General features: G+C 40.6%; 1 non-coding gene across 1 annotated transcript; it reads right to left on the bottom strand.

Moving 5' to 3' along the window:
- Window positions 1-13,078: 13,078 nt before the first annotated feature.
- LOC120102697 (small nucleolar RNA SNORA17) lies at window positions 13,079-13,209 on the bottom strand. Its single transcript, XR_005504311.1, has one exon. It is a non-coding gene; the product is annotated as a small nucleolar RNA SNORA17 (small nucleolar RNA).
- Between the last annotated feature and the right edge of the window lie 2,671 nt (window positions 13,210-15,880).

Genomic DNA, 15,880 nt, shown 5'->3' with positions numbered 1-15,880 from the left:
AATGTTCCAAAAACCCAGGACATTTTTGGAACTTGTATGCTGTATAACAACTTTGTGTAAATTTTTATACAAGGACTATTTTATTAATTGTATAAAATAGAAAAATAGGGGGAAAAATACTATGCTACCATCTTAAAGATTCTACCCAGCAGCTGACTGAGACAGATACAGATACCCACAGATAAACATTGAACTGAGGTTGGTGACCCTATGGAAGGGTAGGGGAAGGATTGAAGGCCCTCGAGGAGATGGCAACCCCACAAGAAGACCAACAGTATCAACTAACATAGATCTGGATCTCCCAGACACTGATCCACCAACCAAAGAGCACACACAGGCTGCTCTGAGGCCCCCTGGCACATATGTAGCAGAAGGCTGCCCTGTCTGACCTCAGTGGGAAAGGGTGTTGCTAATCCTGCAAGACTTGATGCACCAAGGTAGAGGGATAATGTTGGGGGTTGTCCTCTCAAAGGCTAAGCGGAAGGGAAAGAGGAGAAGAGCTCTGTGAGCAGGGACAGGGTGGAAGCAGCATTTGGGATATAAATAAATAGATAATTAAATAATTTAAAAAGAAAAAAGAACATTATACTGAATAAAATAAAGCAGTCAGAGGAGGGTGAACCCTGCATAAAGCTAAAGAAGTATATTAAAGAAGTATAGTTTTATGCAAAACAGGAAGTGCAGAAGTGGGGACTAGTGAAAGTAGGAAATGCCACTGATTCAAGTAAATGAATGATCAAAGTCTTTCACTGTTGGAGACACTTGTACAGTCATGTGACCAGGGGAAAGGAATGAACCTCAAAGCTCTTGGAGGTATAACGTTCCACACAAGAAAGAACATACACAGGCTTTGAGTTGGAGGCAGGCCTGTCCTGTTTGGTAAGCAGTGGTAAGAGGCTAGTGTGTGTTAATTCCTCAGTGAGTCAGGGGGAAAGTAGAAGGAAATTAGATCCAAGAGGCAACAGGAACTATGTCACGTCTATCCTGCAAGTCACTGCCAGGACTTTGACTCTGGGTGAAGCTGTTAGGCAATATTGGGTACAGTACGTGGACTGACTCATGTATTGACGATAACAAGCTGAAGAGAAAGAAAAGCAGAAGCAGGGAGGCTTATTAGGAATGTAGCCCAGGCTGTGGTCAGGCATGAGTCTAAATCAGTAATTGTGGAGAACGGGCTGCCTGGAGAGGGGTTGTGTTTGTGAAATTAGCAACTATCACGGAGGAGAAGCCACAATCAAGGAAAGGAAGTGTTAAAGGATGAGGGAAGAAAATACCAATGTTTTAAATAAATGTTTATGGATTCTGAATTTACCCTGAGGGTGGCAGACAGGCAGGCAGACAGGAAGACAAACAGAAATGATCCGCATCGTTACCCATGTTGTGTATAAATGATGTGTCAATCATGTAATAGAGTTCATGCCGAGTTTATAGGTTTACTAACCGTAAAGTAATCTATCAGGTTAGTAAACAACTGTCTAGAAGAGTCTGGATGAGCATATCCTTATTCTAAATAAGCCTCTTGTGGGTTGTGCTTGTTAGCTAGTATTGCTATTACATATTACATCTTCAGGAATCTAGAGGTTGACTTCAGAGCACATATAAGCCATATACCATATTCGTCTGTCTGCCATTGACTAGAAACTCTTCGTACTTTACTTCTTTATTTGAGTATGGAAAATAGCCCCTAGTCACTTTATGCACAGTAGATCAATAAGTTGGGGAGTGGCAATTAAATATTAACTTTCAGGTTTAAAAATGAGATATACTATAAAATAATCACATTGACTTTCTTTCTCTCGCTCATAAGACAACTCACAAAGCACTCACTGAAAAGAATGCTCTGAGTAGAGGCAAACTACTAGAATAAGCTGTGAAGCAACTAGTGTAAAAGGGCTTACTTATTAATGTGTTAGGTGGCAAGGTTAACTACAATCACCAGTGTAATTTATAAAGCCATTGTCAGCACTCAAACTTATACAGCTCATAGATTTCCCAAGCCATTTCTCATCTCTTTTTGCTGCTTAAAATCATTGCTTGCGTCTCCATTTTTTTGTTTAATATCAAACCCCAAACACAGTGAGATTAAATGAGAATTTGTTTACTCTCTCTTTTTTAGTATGCAGGGGATCCTCTGAAGGGGAAAAAGATGCCCTATATCCCAGCAGAGCTTAAAGAGTACAACAAAGGAAGTCAGAAAAGGAACAAAGAAACAACAGCAAGATAGGGGCTTCACACCTTTTAAAACATGGGAAGCGGGGTTGGGGATTTAGCTCAGTGGTAGAGCGCTTGCCTAGCAAGCTCAAGGCCCTGGGTTCCATCCTCAGCTCCTAAAAAAAAAGAACCAAAAAAAAAAAAAAAAAAAACAAAACAAAACATGGGAAGTACTTCGTGTATTATCTCATTTAGGAATCATAGTAGCACTTTGAAAAGGGGGCTCTGTGTCAATTTCTCTTTGATGCACTCAAATATTTGAGAAGAAGCAACTTAATGAGGAGTAATTTACTGTAACTCAGTTTCATTGTGAAGAAGGCACTGTGTCTATGGCTCTATGTGGTGGAATCTTGTATCATAGTTACTCGCTTCCAAATGTTAGCAGTGGAGATGGAACAAAAACCAGGGCACTCAAAATCTCAAGACCTAAATCTCAGCAACCTACCTCCTCTAACTGAGATCTACCTCCTAAAGATTCCAAAATGATGCTACCAGCTAGAAATCAAGTATATAAACACACAAGCCTATGGGGACGTTTTATGCTCTAACTTTCTACTCCTGGCCTCCATAGACTCATGGCTTCTAATAATGCAATACACATTCAATCTGATTCTAAAAGTTTTCATAGTCTCGTACACTCAGCATTGTTCAAAGTTTAAAGTCTCTTCTAAGACTCCAGGCAGTCTCATAAATGTGAGTTCCTGTAAGGTCAGAAAACAAGTAATATATTTCCAACATACAATGGTACCGAACAAACATTGCATTCCAAAAATGGGGAATGAGGATGTAGTAAGGAAGATTAGACCAAAATAACAAAATAATAATGAAACTGGAAGGGAAACACTAAATCCCACAACTCAGTATTGAGCGTCTGTGATTGATGGCATTATTTGGGCTCTAGTCACTGGGTAAGTGGTTCCTCAGTGCTATTGCCTGCGTATATGTGGTCCCTCTATATGGCCAGATCCACTTAATGCATGCAGCTTTTCTTTTCTTTTCTTTTCTTTTCTTTTTATTAACTTGAGTATTTCTTATATACATTTCAAGTGTTATTCCCTTTCCCGGTTTCCGGGCAAACATCCCCCTCCCCGGTCCCCTTCCTTATGGGTGTTCCCCTCCCAACCCTCTCCCCATGGCCGCCCTCCCCCCAACAGTCTAGTTCACTGGGGGTTCAGTCTTAGCAGGACCCAGGGCTTCCCCTTCCACTGGTGCTCTTACTAGGATATTCACTGCTACCTATGAGGTCAGAGTCCAGGGTCAGTCCATGTATGGTCTTTAGGTAGTGGCTTAGTCCCTGGAAGCTCTGGTTGCTTGGCATTGTTGTACTTTTGGGGTCTCGAGCCCCTTCAAGCTCTTCCAGTTCTTTCTCTGATTCCTTCAACGGGGGTCCTATTCTCAGTTCAGTGGTTTGCTGCTGGCATTCGCCTCTGTATTTGCTGTATTCTGGCTGTGTCTCTCAGGAGCGATCTGCATCCGGCTCCTGTCGGTCTGCACTTCTTTGCTTCATCCATCTAGTCCAATTGGGTGGCTGTATATGTATGGGCCACATGTGGGGCAGGCTCTGAATGGGTGTTCCTTCAGTCTCTGTTTTAATCTTTGCCTCTCCCTTCCCTGCCAAGGGTATTCTTTCTCCTCATTTAAAGAAGGAGTGAAGCATTCACATTTTGATCATCCGTCTTGAGTTTCGTTTGTTCTAGGGATCTAGGGTAATTCAAGCATTTGGGCTAATAGCCACTTATCAATGAGTGCATACCATGTATGTCTTTCTGTGATTGGGTTAGCTCACTCAGGATGATATTTTCCAGTTCCAACCATCTGCCTACGAATTTCATAAACTCGTTGTTTTTGATAGCTGAGTAATATTCCATTGTATAGATGTACCACATTTTCTGTACCCATTCCTCTGTTGAAGGGCATCTGGGTTCTTTCCAGCTTCTGGCTATTATAAATAAGGCTGTGATGAACATAGTGGAGCACGTGTCTCTTTTATATGTTGGGGCATCTTTTGGGTATATGCTCAAGAGAGGTATAGCTGGATCCTCAGGCAGTTCAATGTCCAATTTTCTGAGGAACCTCCAGACTGATTTCCAGAATGGTTGTACCAGTCTGCAATCCCACCAACAATGGAGGAGTGTTCCTCTTTCTCCACATCCTTGCCAGCATCTGCTGTCACCTGAGTTTTTGATCTTAGCCATTCTCACTGGTGTGAGGTGAAATCTCAGGGTTGTTTTGATTTGCATCTCCCTTATGACTAAAGATGTTGAACATTTCTTTAGGTGTTTCTCAGCCATTCTGCATTCCTCAGCTGTGAATTCTTTGTTTAGCTCTGAACCCCATTTTTTAATAGGGTTATTTGTTTCCCTGCGATCTAACTTTTTGAGTTCTTTGTATATTTTGGATATAAGGCCTCTATCTGTTGTAGGATTGGTAAAGATCTTTTCCCAATCTGTTGGTTGCCGTTTTGTCCTAACCACAGTGTCCTTTGCCTTACAGAAGCTTTGCAGTTTTATGAGATCCCATTTGTCGATTCTTGATCTTAGAGCGTAAGCCATTGGTGTTTTGTTCAGGAAATTTTTTCCAGTGCCCATGTGTTCCAGATGCTTCCCTAGTTTTTTTTCTATTAGTTTGAGTGTGTCTGGTTTGATGTGGAGGTCCTTGAACCACTTGGACTTAGGCTTTGTACAGGGTGATAAGCATGGATCAATCTGCATTCTTCTACATTGACCTCCAGTTGAACCAGCACCATTTGCTGAAAATGCTATCTTTTTTCCATTGGATGGGTTTGGATGTTTTGTCAAAAATCAAGTGACCATAGGTGTGTGGGTTCATTTCTGGGTCTTCAATTCTATTCCATTGGTCTATCTGTCTGTCTCTGTACCAATACCATGCAGTTTTTATCACTATTGCTCTGTAATACTGCTTGAGTTCAGGGATAGTGATTCCCCCTGAAGTCCTTTTATTGTTGAGGATAGCTTTAGCTATCCTGGGTTTTTTGTTATTCCAGATGAATTTGCAAATTGTTCTGTCTAACTCTTTGAAGAATTGGATTGGTATTTTGATGGGGATTGCATTGAATCTATAGATTGCTTTTGGTAAAATGGCCATTTATACTATATTAATCCTGCCAATCCATGAGCATGGGAGATCTTTCCGTCTTCTGAGGTCTTCTTCAATTTCTTTCCTCAGTGTCTTGAAGTTCATATTGTACAGATCTTTTACTTGCTTGGTTAAAGTCACACCGAGGTACTTTATATTATTTGGGTCTATTATGAAGGGTGTCGTTTCCCTAATTTCTTTCTCGGCTTGTTTCTCTTTTGTATAGAGGAAGGCAACTGATTTATTTGAGTTAATTTTATACCCAGCCACTTTGCTGAAGTTGTTTGTCAGCTTTAGTAGTTCTCTGGTGGAACTTTTGGGATCACTTAATTATACTATCATATCATCTGCAAATAGTGATATTTTGACTTCTTCTTTTCCGATCTGTATCCCCTTGATCTCCTTTTGTTGTCTGATTGCTCTGGCTAGAACTTCAAGAACTATATTGAATAAGTAGGGAGAGAGTGGGCAGCCTTGTCTAGTCCCTGATTTTAGTGGGACTGCTTCAAGTTTCTCTCCATTTAGTTTAATGTTAGCAACTGGTTTGCTGTATATGGCTTTTACTATGTTTAGGTATGGGCCTTGAATTCCTACTCTTTCCAGGACTTTTAACATGAAGTGGTGTTGAATTTTGTCAAATGCTTTCTCAGCATCTAATGAAATGATCATGTGATTCTGTTCTTTCAGTTTGTTTATATAATGGATCACGTTGATGGTTTTCCGTATATTAAACCATCCCTGCATGCCTGGGATGAAGCCTACTTGATCATGGTGGATGATTGTTTTGATGTGCTCTTGAATTCGGTTTGCCAGAATTTTATTGAGTATTTTTGCGTCGATATTCATAAGGGAAATTGGTCTGAAGTTCTCTTTCTTTGTTGTGTCTTTGTGTGGTTTAGGTATAAGAGTAATTGTGGCTTCGTAGAAGGTATTCGGTAGTGATCCATCTGTTTCAATTTTATGGAATAGTTTGGATAATATTGGTATGAGGTCTTCTATGAAGGTGTGATAGAATTCTGCACTAAACCTGTCTGGACATGGGCTCTTTTTGGTTGGGAGACCTTTAATGACTGCTTCTATTTCCTTAGGAGTTATGGGGTTGTTTAACTGGTTTATCTGTTCCTGATTTAACTTCGATACCTGGTATCTGTCTAGGAAATTGTCCATTTCCTGAAGATTTTCAAGTTTTGTTCAATATAGGTTTTTATAGTAAGATCTGATGATTTTTTGAATTTCCTGTGAATCTGTAGTTATGTCTCCCTTTTCATTTCTGATTTTGTTAATTTGGACGCACTTTCTGTGTCCTCTCATTAGTCTGGCTAAGGGTTTATCTATCTTGTTGATTCTCTCAAAGTACCAACTTTTGGTTCTGTTGATTCTTTCTATGGTCCTTTTTGTTTCTACTTGGTTGATTTCAGCTCTGAGTTTGATTATTTCCTGCCTTCTGCTCCTCCTGGGTGTATTTGCTTCTTTTTGTTCTAGAGCTTTTAGGTGTGCTGTCAAGCTGCTGACATATGCTCTTTCCTGTTTCTTTCTGCAGGCACTCAGCGCTATGAGTTTTCCTCTTAGCACAGCTTTCATTGTGTCCCATAAGTTTGGGTATGTTGTATCTTCATTTTCATTAAATTCTAAAAAGTTTTTAATTTCTTTCTTTATTTCTTCCTTGACCAGGTTATCATTGAGTAGAGCATTGTTCAATTTCCACGTATATGTGGGCATTCTTCCCTTATTGTTATTGAAGACCAGTTTTAGGCCGTGGTGGTCCAATAGCACGCATGGGATTATTTCTATCTTTCTGTACCTGTTGAGGCCCGTTTTTTGACCAATTATATGGTCAATTTTGGAGAAAGTACCATGAGGAGCTGAGAAGAAGGTATATCCTTTTGCTTTAGGATAGAATGTTCTATAAATATCCGTTAAGTCCATTTGGCTCATGACTTCTCTTAGTCTGTCTACATCTCTGTTTAATTTCTGTTTCCATGATCTGTCCATTGATGAGAGTGGGGTGTTGAAATCTCCCACTATTATTGTGTGAGGTGCAATGTGTGTTTTGAGCTTTAGTGAGGTTTCTTTTACGTATGTAGGTGCCCTTGTATTTGGGGCATAGATATTTAAGATTGAGAGTTCATCTTGGTAGATTTTTCCTTTGATGAATATGAAGTGTCCTTCCTTATCTTTTTTGATGACTTTTAGTTGAAAATTGATTTTATTTGATATTAGAATGGCTACTCCAGCTTGCTTCTTCTGACCATTTGCTTGGAAAGTTGTTTTCCAGCCTTTCACTCTGAGGTAGTGTCTGTCTTTGTCTCTGAGGTGTGTTTCCTGTAGGCAGCAGAATGCAGGGTCCTCGTTGCGTATCCAGTTTGTTAATCTATGTCTTTTTATTGGGGAGTTGAGGCCATTGATGTTGAGAGATATTAAGGAATAGTGATTATTGCTTCCCGTTATATTCATATTTGGATGTGAGGTTATGTTTGTGTGCTTTCATTCTCTTTGTTTTGTTGTCAAGACGATTAGTTTCTTGCTTCTTCTAGGGTATAGCTTGCCTCCTTATGTTGGGCTTTACCATTTATTATCCTTTGTAGTGCTGGATTTGTAGAAAGATATTGTGTAAATTTGGTTTTGTCATGGAATATCTTGGTTTCTCCATCTATGTTAATTGAGAGTTTTGCAGGATACAGTAACCTGGGCTGGCATTTGTGTTCTCTTAGGGTCTGTATGACATCAGTCCAGGATCTTCTGGCCTTCATAGTTTCTGGCGAAAAGTCTGGTGTGATTCTGATAGGTCTGCCTTTATATGTTACTTGACCTTTTTCCCTTACTGCTTTTAATATTCTTTCTTTATTTTGTGTGTTTGGTGTTTTGACTATTATGTGATGGGAGGTGTTTCTTTTCTGGTCCAATCTATTTGGAGTTCTGTAGGCTTCTTGTATGTCTATGGGTATCTCTTTTTTTAGGTTAGGGAAGTTTTCTTCTATGATTTTGTTGAAGATATTTACTGGTCCTTTGAGCTGGGAATCTTCACTCTCTTCTATACCTATTATCCTTAGGTTGGATCTTCTCATTGAGTCCTGGATTTCCTGTATGTTTTGGACCAGTAGCTTTTTCTGCTTTACATTATTTGACAGTTGAGTCAATGATTTCTATGGAATCTTCTGCTCCTGAGATTCTCTCTTCTATCTCTTGTATTCTGTTGGTGAAGCTTGTATCTACAGCTCCTTGTCTCTTCTTTTGGTTTTCTATATCCAGGGTTGTTTCCATGTGTTCTTTCTTGATTGCTTCTATTTCCATTTTTAATTCCTTCAACTGTTTGATTGTGTTTTCCTGGAATTCTTTCAGGGATTTTTGTGTCTCCTCTCTATGGGCTTCTACTTGTTTATTTATGTTTTCCTGGAATTCTTTCAGGGATTTTTGCGATTCCTTTCTGTAGGCTTCTACTTGTTTATTAATGTTTTCCTGTGTTTCTCTAAGGGAGTTCTTCACGTCTTTCTTGAAGTCCTCCAGCATCATGATCAAATATGATTTTGAAACTAGATCTTGCTTTTCTGGTGTGTTTGGATATTCAATGTTTGTTTTGGTGGGAGAATTGGGCTCCGATGATGCCATGTAGTCTTGGTTTCTGTTGCTTGGGTTCCTGCGCTTGCCTCTCGCCATCAGATTATCTCTAGTGTTACTTTGTTCTGCTATTTCTGACAGTGGCTAGACTGTCCTATAAGCCTGTGTGTCAGGAGTGCTGTAGACCTGTTTTCCTCTCTTTCAGTCAGTTATGGGGACAGAGTGTTATGCTTTCGGGCGTGTAGTTTTTCCTCTCTACAGGTCTTCAGCTGTTCCTGTGGGCCTTTGTCTTGAGTTCACCAGGCAGCTTTCTTGCAGCAGAAAAGTTGGTCTTACCTGTGGTCCCAAGGCTCAAGTTCGCTCGTGGGGTGCTGCCCACGGGCTCTCTGCAGCGGCAGCAACCAGGAAGATATGCGCCGCCCCTTCCGGGAGCTTCAGTGCACCAGGGTTCCAGATGGCCTTTGGTGTTTTCCTCTGGCATCTGAGATGTGTATGCAGAGAGCAGTCTCTTCTGGTTTCCTTGTATGGCTTTTTTAATACCTGTGGTTATTGCGCATTGTTTTCTTAAATTATCAATTGAGTTGCTTAACCTCAGCCACCAACAAGGCCCTGTATATCTTGGCTCTGTAGCCCCCTAACTTGTGGCCTGGAAGGGGTCTGCTTTGGGTTGGCACTCTGGTTTGGTGGCACTCTAGAGTAGTGCAGTGCACTTCTGAGCAGCTTGTGTTTGTCCAGAAATATTGCTTCTTTCTAGAGGAATCTTGAAAATGTAAACATAATAGGATTCTGTGGATCTGTCTAATCCAATCCCTTTATTATACAGAGCTGGGAAATGAACAAGATTCATGAGGCTCAAAATGGTTGCCCAAGTACCCCCAACTACTTAGAGACTTGTGTTGGTTGTTTATAACAAGGTAATTTACAAACTAGGATATGAAGCATGTTTCTTGGCTCAGTGCTCCATCTCATTGGGTTGCCTGTTTGTCTGAACTTTAAAATCATAAAAGGAAAAAGAATCTATGTAGGTGATAAATTCCACTTAAAAGCTTAAGACAGTGGATTTAGAGTCCCATAGGTGGAAATAATTGTCAATCTTGTAGTTGTTAATTCACAGAGGTATGGAGGAATGATAGAATTAATGAAGAAATACTGATTTGTGCCTAAAGAAGAACAATAGGGGGTTGGGGATTTAGCTCAGTAGTAGAGCGCTTGCTTAGCAAGCGCAAGGCCCTGGGTTCGGTCCCCAGTTCTGGAAAAAAAAGAAGAAGAAGAACAATAGACTTCTACAAACAGAGGCAGTCTTAAACAAATTTCTAGCTTTTCCTACTGACTGCCCTTGGGTGCTATCAGATCCAAAGAAAACTCCCATTTTCCCAAATCCAAAAGGCAAAAGGGGATTAATGGCTATCTGTGTTAGCACACCGAAGTGCATACTGACCTCCAGGCTCCCTCAATATTACAAGTAACTGTTACACACCTCAAAGTCTGTGAATTGTGGTTCTTTTTTTTTAAATCTCCTCCTCTATGCTAAACTCCCTCCAGTTCACAGTCTTTCCTCCCCACAGAGATTCATTCTCCTTATAACCCCGCTGTTTCTCTCTCTCTCTCTCTCTCTCTCTCTCTCTCTCTCTCTCTCTCTCTGTTGCTGTTAGATCCTCACCTTTTTTATGTTTCTCCCTCTCTCTCTCTCTCTCTCTCTCTCTCTCTCTCTCTCTCTCTCCACTCTGTTCCTGTTTCTTTATTGCACAAGTCCAGTCTGCTATCCATGTTCAGTCTTCCTTCTCTTTCTGCTCTGGATTCTTCCAGATGCCTCTGCCTCTTCCTTCTCTTATATCTAGAATATAAATGTTTCCCTTACCCATACTATGCCATATACATGTTGTCAGTTTATACAGGTGCCTTGTTTCTTTTTATCATGTTCTAGCATTTATTTACCTATAGTTTTAAAAGGAAATACAAAAACTAATCATTTTATCCAATTTTAGTCAAGATGGGCAATGGATTATGTGTTTAATCACTTGATCTCCTACATGGCGTGATGGACGTAGTTTATCCCATCACAGTCAGTCCAAAGTGGGAATTGGTTCATTCACTATTTACAGTAAATCACCTGCCATAAACAGCTGTTGTAACTGAAAAAAAGCACAGCACTACAGCATGGACTTGTATGGAGACCTCATAAATGTGTCCTTAGGTCTTTGTGTAAGGCTGTAATAAGAACAGTGGCAGCTGAAAGTCTTGGCAGCTCTCCGTCCCAGAAGAGGTTCCTGAGCCTTTCTGAGTCTGAGAATATACTGTTCTCAACAGGTGTCAGGACAGGATCCAGCACAAACATAATTGATGTTGGTCGTTTCTGTATGTGATGTTGGTAATGTCACTCAGAATCCAAATCCCTTGTTTTTAATCTTAAAGTGATACCTTTCATCACCTTCTTAAGTAGCAAGAACAGACTTCCTGATTCCTCAGCACCGTACTGACTTCTGACCTAAATAATTCTGGAAATGTTCTTCTCCCCTGGAAGCTGCTTTTCTTTCCCTTGTCTGAGAAAGACCAAGTACCCTAGTTATAAGGATTCTCTGGGCATAGTTTTAGCAACACACCAAAACAGAGAGGTGTGAAAAAAATCTCTAAAATCCAAAGGTGAGCGGCAAGGCTCTGTAGCCTATGATGGAAGGCTAAGTCCAGTCTCTATAACTTGCTCCAATTTCACACTTTGGGGTTCTTGGGAATTTTTAAAAATTTTTATTTGCTCTTTGTGAATTTCACTTCATGTATCCCAATCCCACTCATTTCCCTCTCCCTTTAAACCCACCCTCCATCCTTGCAACCTTCCCCCAGACAGAAAAAAATTTCATTGTAGACGCTGTAGAGTGTCACAGTGTATCTCCCAGTATACTCTTTGCCTACACATCTTTGCTTGCTTATGTTCATTTCAATGACTCCCTGGTCTGGTACAAAGCCTTTAGCTCCTGCTAAACTATCAAGACCGGAACCTCACTAGGACTCCTCTAAGATATCCTGCTGTTGCCCTGCATCATGGAGATCCTGAGTTTGGGGTCTGTAGCATTTACTCCTTCATGTACTCCAGCACTTCATCAATGGGGTAGATAAGCCAATTGAAAACCACTGTATTTGGACCTGAGAGATGTGTGAGGTGGTAAGCCTGCTGGCTCTCTAGCTCTCATTACCTAGGGGCTGCCTCACCAGCAACCCTCTAAACCTGGGCCATCTCTACCCTGTTGCCCAGGCAAGGTACAGGGACTGATCTCCTGAGTGTTGCAGCTGGTGTGGGACATGGTCAATTGTCTCACTCTCATGACTTCTACCCAGATCTCCCACTTGCCATAGATGGTGACGGATGAGAGAGAGGAGGAAGGCCTCTCTCCCTCATCCTCAACACTGCCCAGTGGTCAAGAGGCAGGACAGGATCTCCTGCTCTTAGAATCATTGAGCCAGCTTTACCACCTGCCACACATAGGTGACAAGGGGTGAAAGTGAGGAAAGGTTTCTCCCCTTATCCATATTGTGACCCTACAGACAAGTTGGGGGCAGCTTTCCCATGTTCACACACGGGGAGCCAGCTTAGCCACACTCCAGCCATCAATGTCAGCTCTACAGTGCGGCAGCAGGTGAGGGACAGGGTCAGCTCTCCTGCTGTCCTGCCCCCAGGGTCAGCTCTCCATGATGTCCAGGTGAAGGGTGGGGGCAGTTCCCCGCAGCCCTCAAACATTAACATGTCCCTAGGTGACAGCCCAGACCAGAGACATATACCTGGCTTTTGGTGGTAACAGACTCCTGCTACTGTAGGGCACAGATCCAGATGTGGCCCCCAGTGGCAGCCAAGACTCCACCATAGTTCCAGGTGGCATCACCAGCTACGCACATCAGGCTGTTCCTCACTATCCTTGAATATTTTTCTCTTCATTGCACCCACATCCTTCTTTTTCTCTTTCTCTTCCAAGTCTCCACCACTCGCTTGCTCCTCACAGTGGTGCCCAGGGTCTCTAAGTGCCTGGAGTCATCTCAGGAGTGATTTCAGGAGTGCTATGCCTTGTTCATGCAGTATGGCAGTAGGCAGGGGTCATCTTAGGCATGGTATGCCCACTCTCTCCACCAGCCCTGCATGTCACTAGACTGGTGGTCCTCTCAGGCTAGCTCCCTGTCTAGGTCCCATAGCACAGATCTGGTTATTGTCTTGGGCTCCGATTTTTCAGGGAATGTTAGGCTCCTTCTCATTCTGATGTTCACGGGTCAGAACACTGAGTGTCAACGTAGCCTCTCTCCCCCCTGCCACCTACTGATGCACAGGCACTGTGTTTGCATTTTAATGGGTTACACAGAGGAAGAACACATTCGATTTAGAAAATTTAGTCTAGTAAATTTAGTAATTTTACTGAATTGTACTAAGAAAGTTCTACACAAAATAAAAAAAACATCAGGACACTCCTGTTACTACACAAAGTTAGTTTCCACTTCTTATGAAATCAGTTTATTTTTGCTTCAGTGTGATTCCTTTACTCAGAAGAAACTGCCTGAGTTAAACAAGTTTTTATACTGCTATGAAACATGCCAGAAGCACACCAGAAGTATTTTCCTTCCTAAGAAATGTGAAGTATCCAATTCTAATTTTTCTTCTTCAAAATAGAAATAACTGGGCCAGCAGTGGGTGAAGATCTTCACACAAGCCATGGTACATGCATACCTCCATAATAAATAAATGTAAACTAGAAATAATTTCATGGAGTTTCTTCATATTCAAGCAGGAGATTATTATTAGAATAGAGGATAGTAGTAGAAAATTGAGTGAATCTTAAAATAATGATTATTACAGATATGGCATAATAAAGAACTAACGTATTAAATCATATTAGTTAATCAAAATTCCAACTACACATTATTATTCTTACAGAAAAAAGAAAAAATCTTATAATCCCAAAATATGTCATAAAGACCTCATCATTTGTCTACTCAGAAAAAGTTATCAAATTAATTTAATAACCCTTTTAATAGTTTATATTTATGGGATATATACATGATACTCCAGACTAGTCCCTTTGACATTTATAGAGCTGTTTTTTCTCCAGTGTCCCAGATTTTCTTGAGTTGACTATCAGAAACATTTAAAGAAATTCTTGTCTCTTGCTGTTAAGCACAAGTTGCTATAAAAATAATTAAGGTTTTATTTTCACAGGCAAATCAAGTGAAATATTGTGTCATTTCTTAATGGTTTATTTGTAACAATGGCACATGGCTTTTTAGAAAAAAATTCCTTATAAATTTGAATCCATTTTGATTTTCATCTGGAAAGTTACTTCAAATATCTGTTTTGCTTTCCTTTCTGGAGTCGAACAACCTTTTGTTTGGTTTTCATGGAAATGTTTGTGTGTTGACTTGCACATGTTTAATTCACATACACATTAGCAATGATGCCTATTACTCAGTAAGAATTTGGTATCAGGCAGGTGAGCTGTTTCTGCAGGGAAAGGTAGTTTTGCCAAGCCTTGCAAACTCAGGTCAATCCTCAAGTCTCAGGTGGTTGAAGAACTGAACCTTCTCCACCAAATTGTCCTCTGGCCTCCTCACATGCACAGTGGCAGGTACTACAATCTCCCACAAAATAAATGAATAAAAACCAAGTGGACCCATATATATATATATATATATATATATATATATATATATATATATATATATATATATATATATATATGTTGACCTTGGTGTTGCATTCATGAAACAAAAGATTTTCAACACCTAGTGAGCATGATATAACCATTCTTAAATAAAATTTTCTTGTGAACTCGGTATAGTCACTTCAAGGGTCAAGACCCTAAGTGAATCACTTCCACAGTGAGGTTCTAAACTCTTTGAAAGAGTTCTATCAGTCTCGTTAGATTTGTCTCATTTGTTAAAGTCTAAAGAAATGGATAAGTTAATGTATGTGCCCTCATCCTCCTCCATCTATCAGTCTGCCTGGCTTATGGCTCAACTCATTCACAAGAGAAATTATTCTACATTCATTCTTTAAGCTATGGTTTGTAACTTTAGATTTCTGTGGACTTACATGATTGAATCTCACTTTACATGTTCAGTTTAGAGATGATCATATGCTGTGATTTCAACTCCCCGTGATAAGCTAGAGCATGTGAGTACAGAGGGTTGTTATAGAACTAACTCTGTAACCAAAGTATTTGTTTGCTTGGTATTTGAAAGAGGAAGCTGCAAACATCTCCGAGATACAGATAGTGTACTCATTCCAAAGTGTCTATGTGAGCTACGAGAAGGATATATGTGTCCTCAGTATTACTGTTAGCCATCTGGCTCCCACCTCTGTCTTTCTCAGACATCTCTAGTTACAGCTTTATTTGCCTTGGCCAGACAAGTATTTTTGATCCCTACATAGGCCAGAGATATGAAATGACCATCAAGCAATGGCATCTGTGCATTGGCTCTGGGACAGCTCCCTAATCTGTCCCTGTATTTCCTCTGCCTCCAGTTGTCTTTGCTCTTGGGCAACGACAATGATTATATTTCTCTCCCTTCCTTCCAGAAAGCCTCTTTTTGGTTTGAATCCCAGACGATAAAAATGTACACCATGTCATAACTTACTGAATAAGCAATGACCTCACAACAACAGGGTAAGGGACATGCTCATCCAACTGCCATTCCCCAAACTGCACTAACTACAGACGCAAACGAGCAACTGGAGTAAATAACATGGAAGAAAATTTTAGACTTAAGTGAAACTATGTAGACAGAAAAGGCAAAGCCACAGCTCCTGGTAACCCGGCATGACTGTGTTATTAGAGGAGATGAAATCTATCTCTGTCAAAAAATAAACTCTTTATCTGAACCACCCTGGAATCCCATACTCATTGCTCACAGCCTAAGTATTGAGGGAAGACCAGCAAGCTGAGAGAAGGCTGCCTTTCCTCTTTCTTGCCATGGATTTGGGGTGGCCTAAACTGTCATCCTGCACCTTGGCCTTAGCAAATGCCATGGTAGGGTCATCTCAGGA

This window comes from Rattus norvegicus, chromosome 4 (genome assembly GCF_036323735.1).
Source record: "Rattus norvegicus strain BN/NHsdMcwi chromosome 4, GRCr8, whole genome shotgun sequence".
Lineage (NCBI taxonomy): Eukaryota > Metazoa > Chordata > Mammalia > Rodentia > Muridae > Rattus > Rattus norvegicus.
This window is presented reverse-complemented; position numbering and strand designations above follow the sequence as displayed.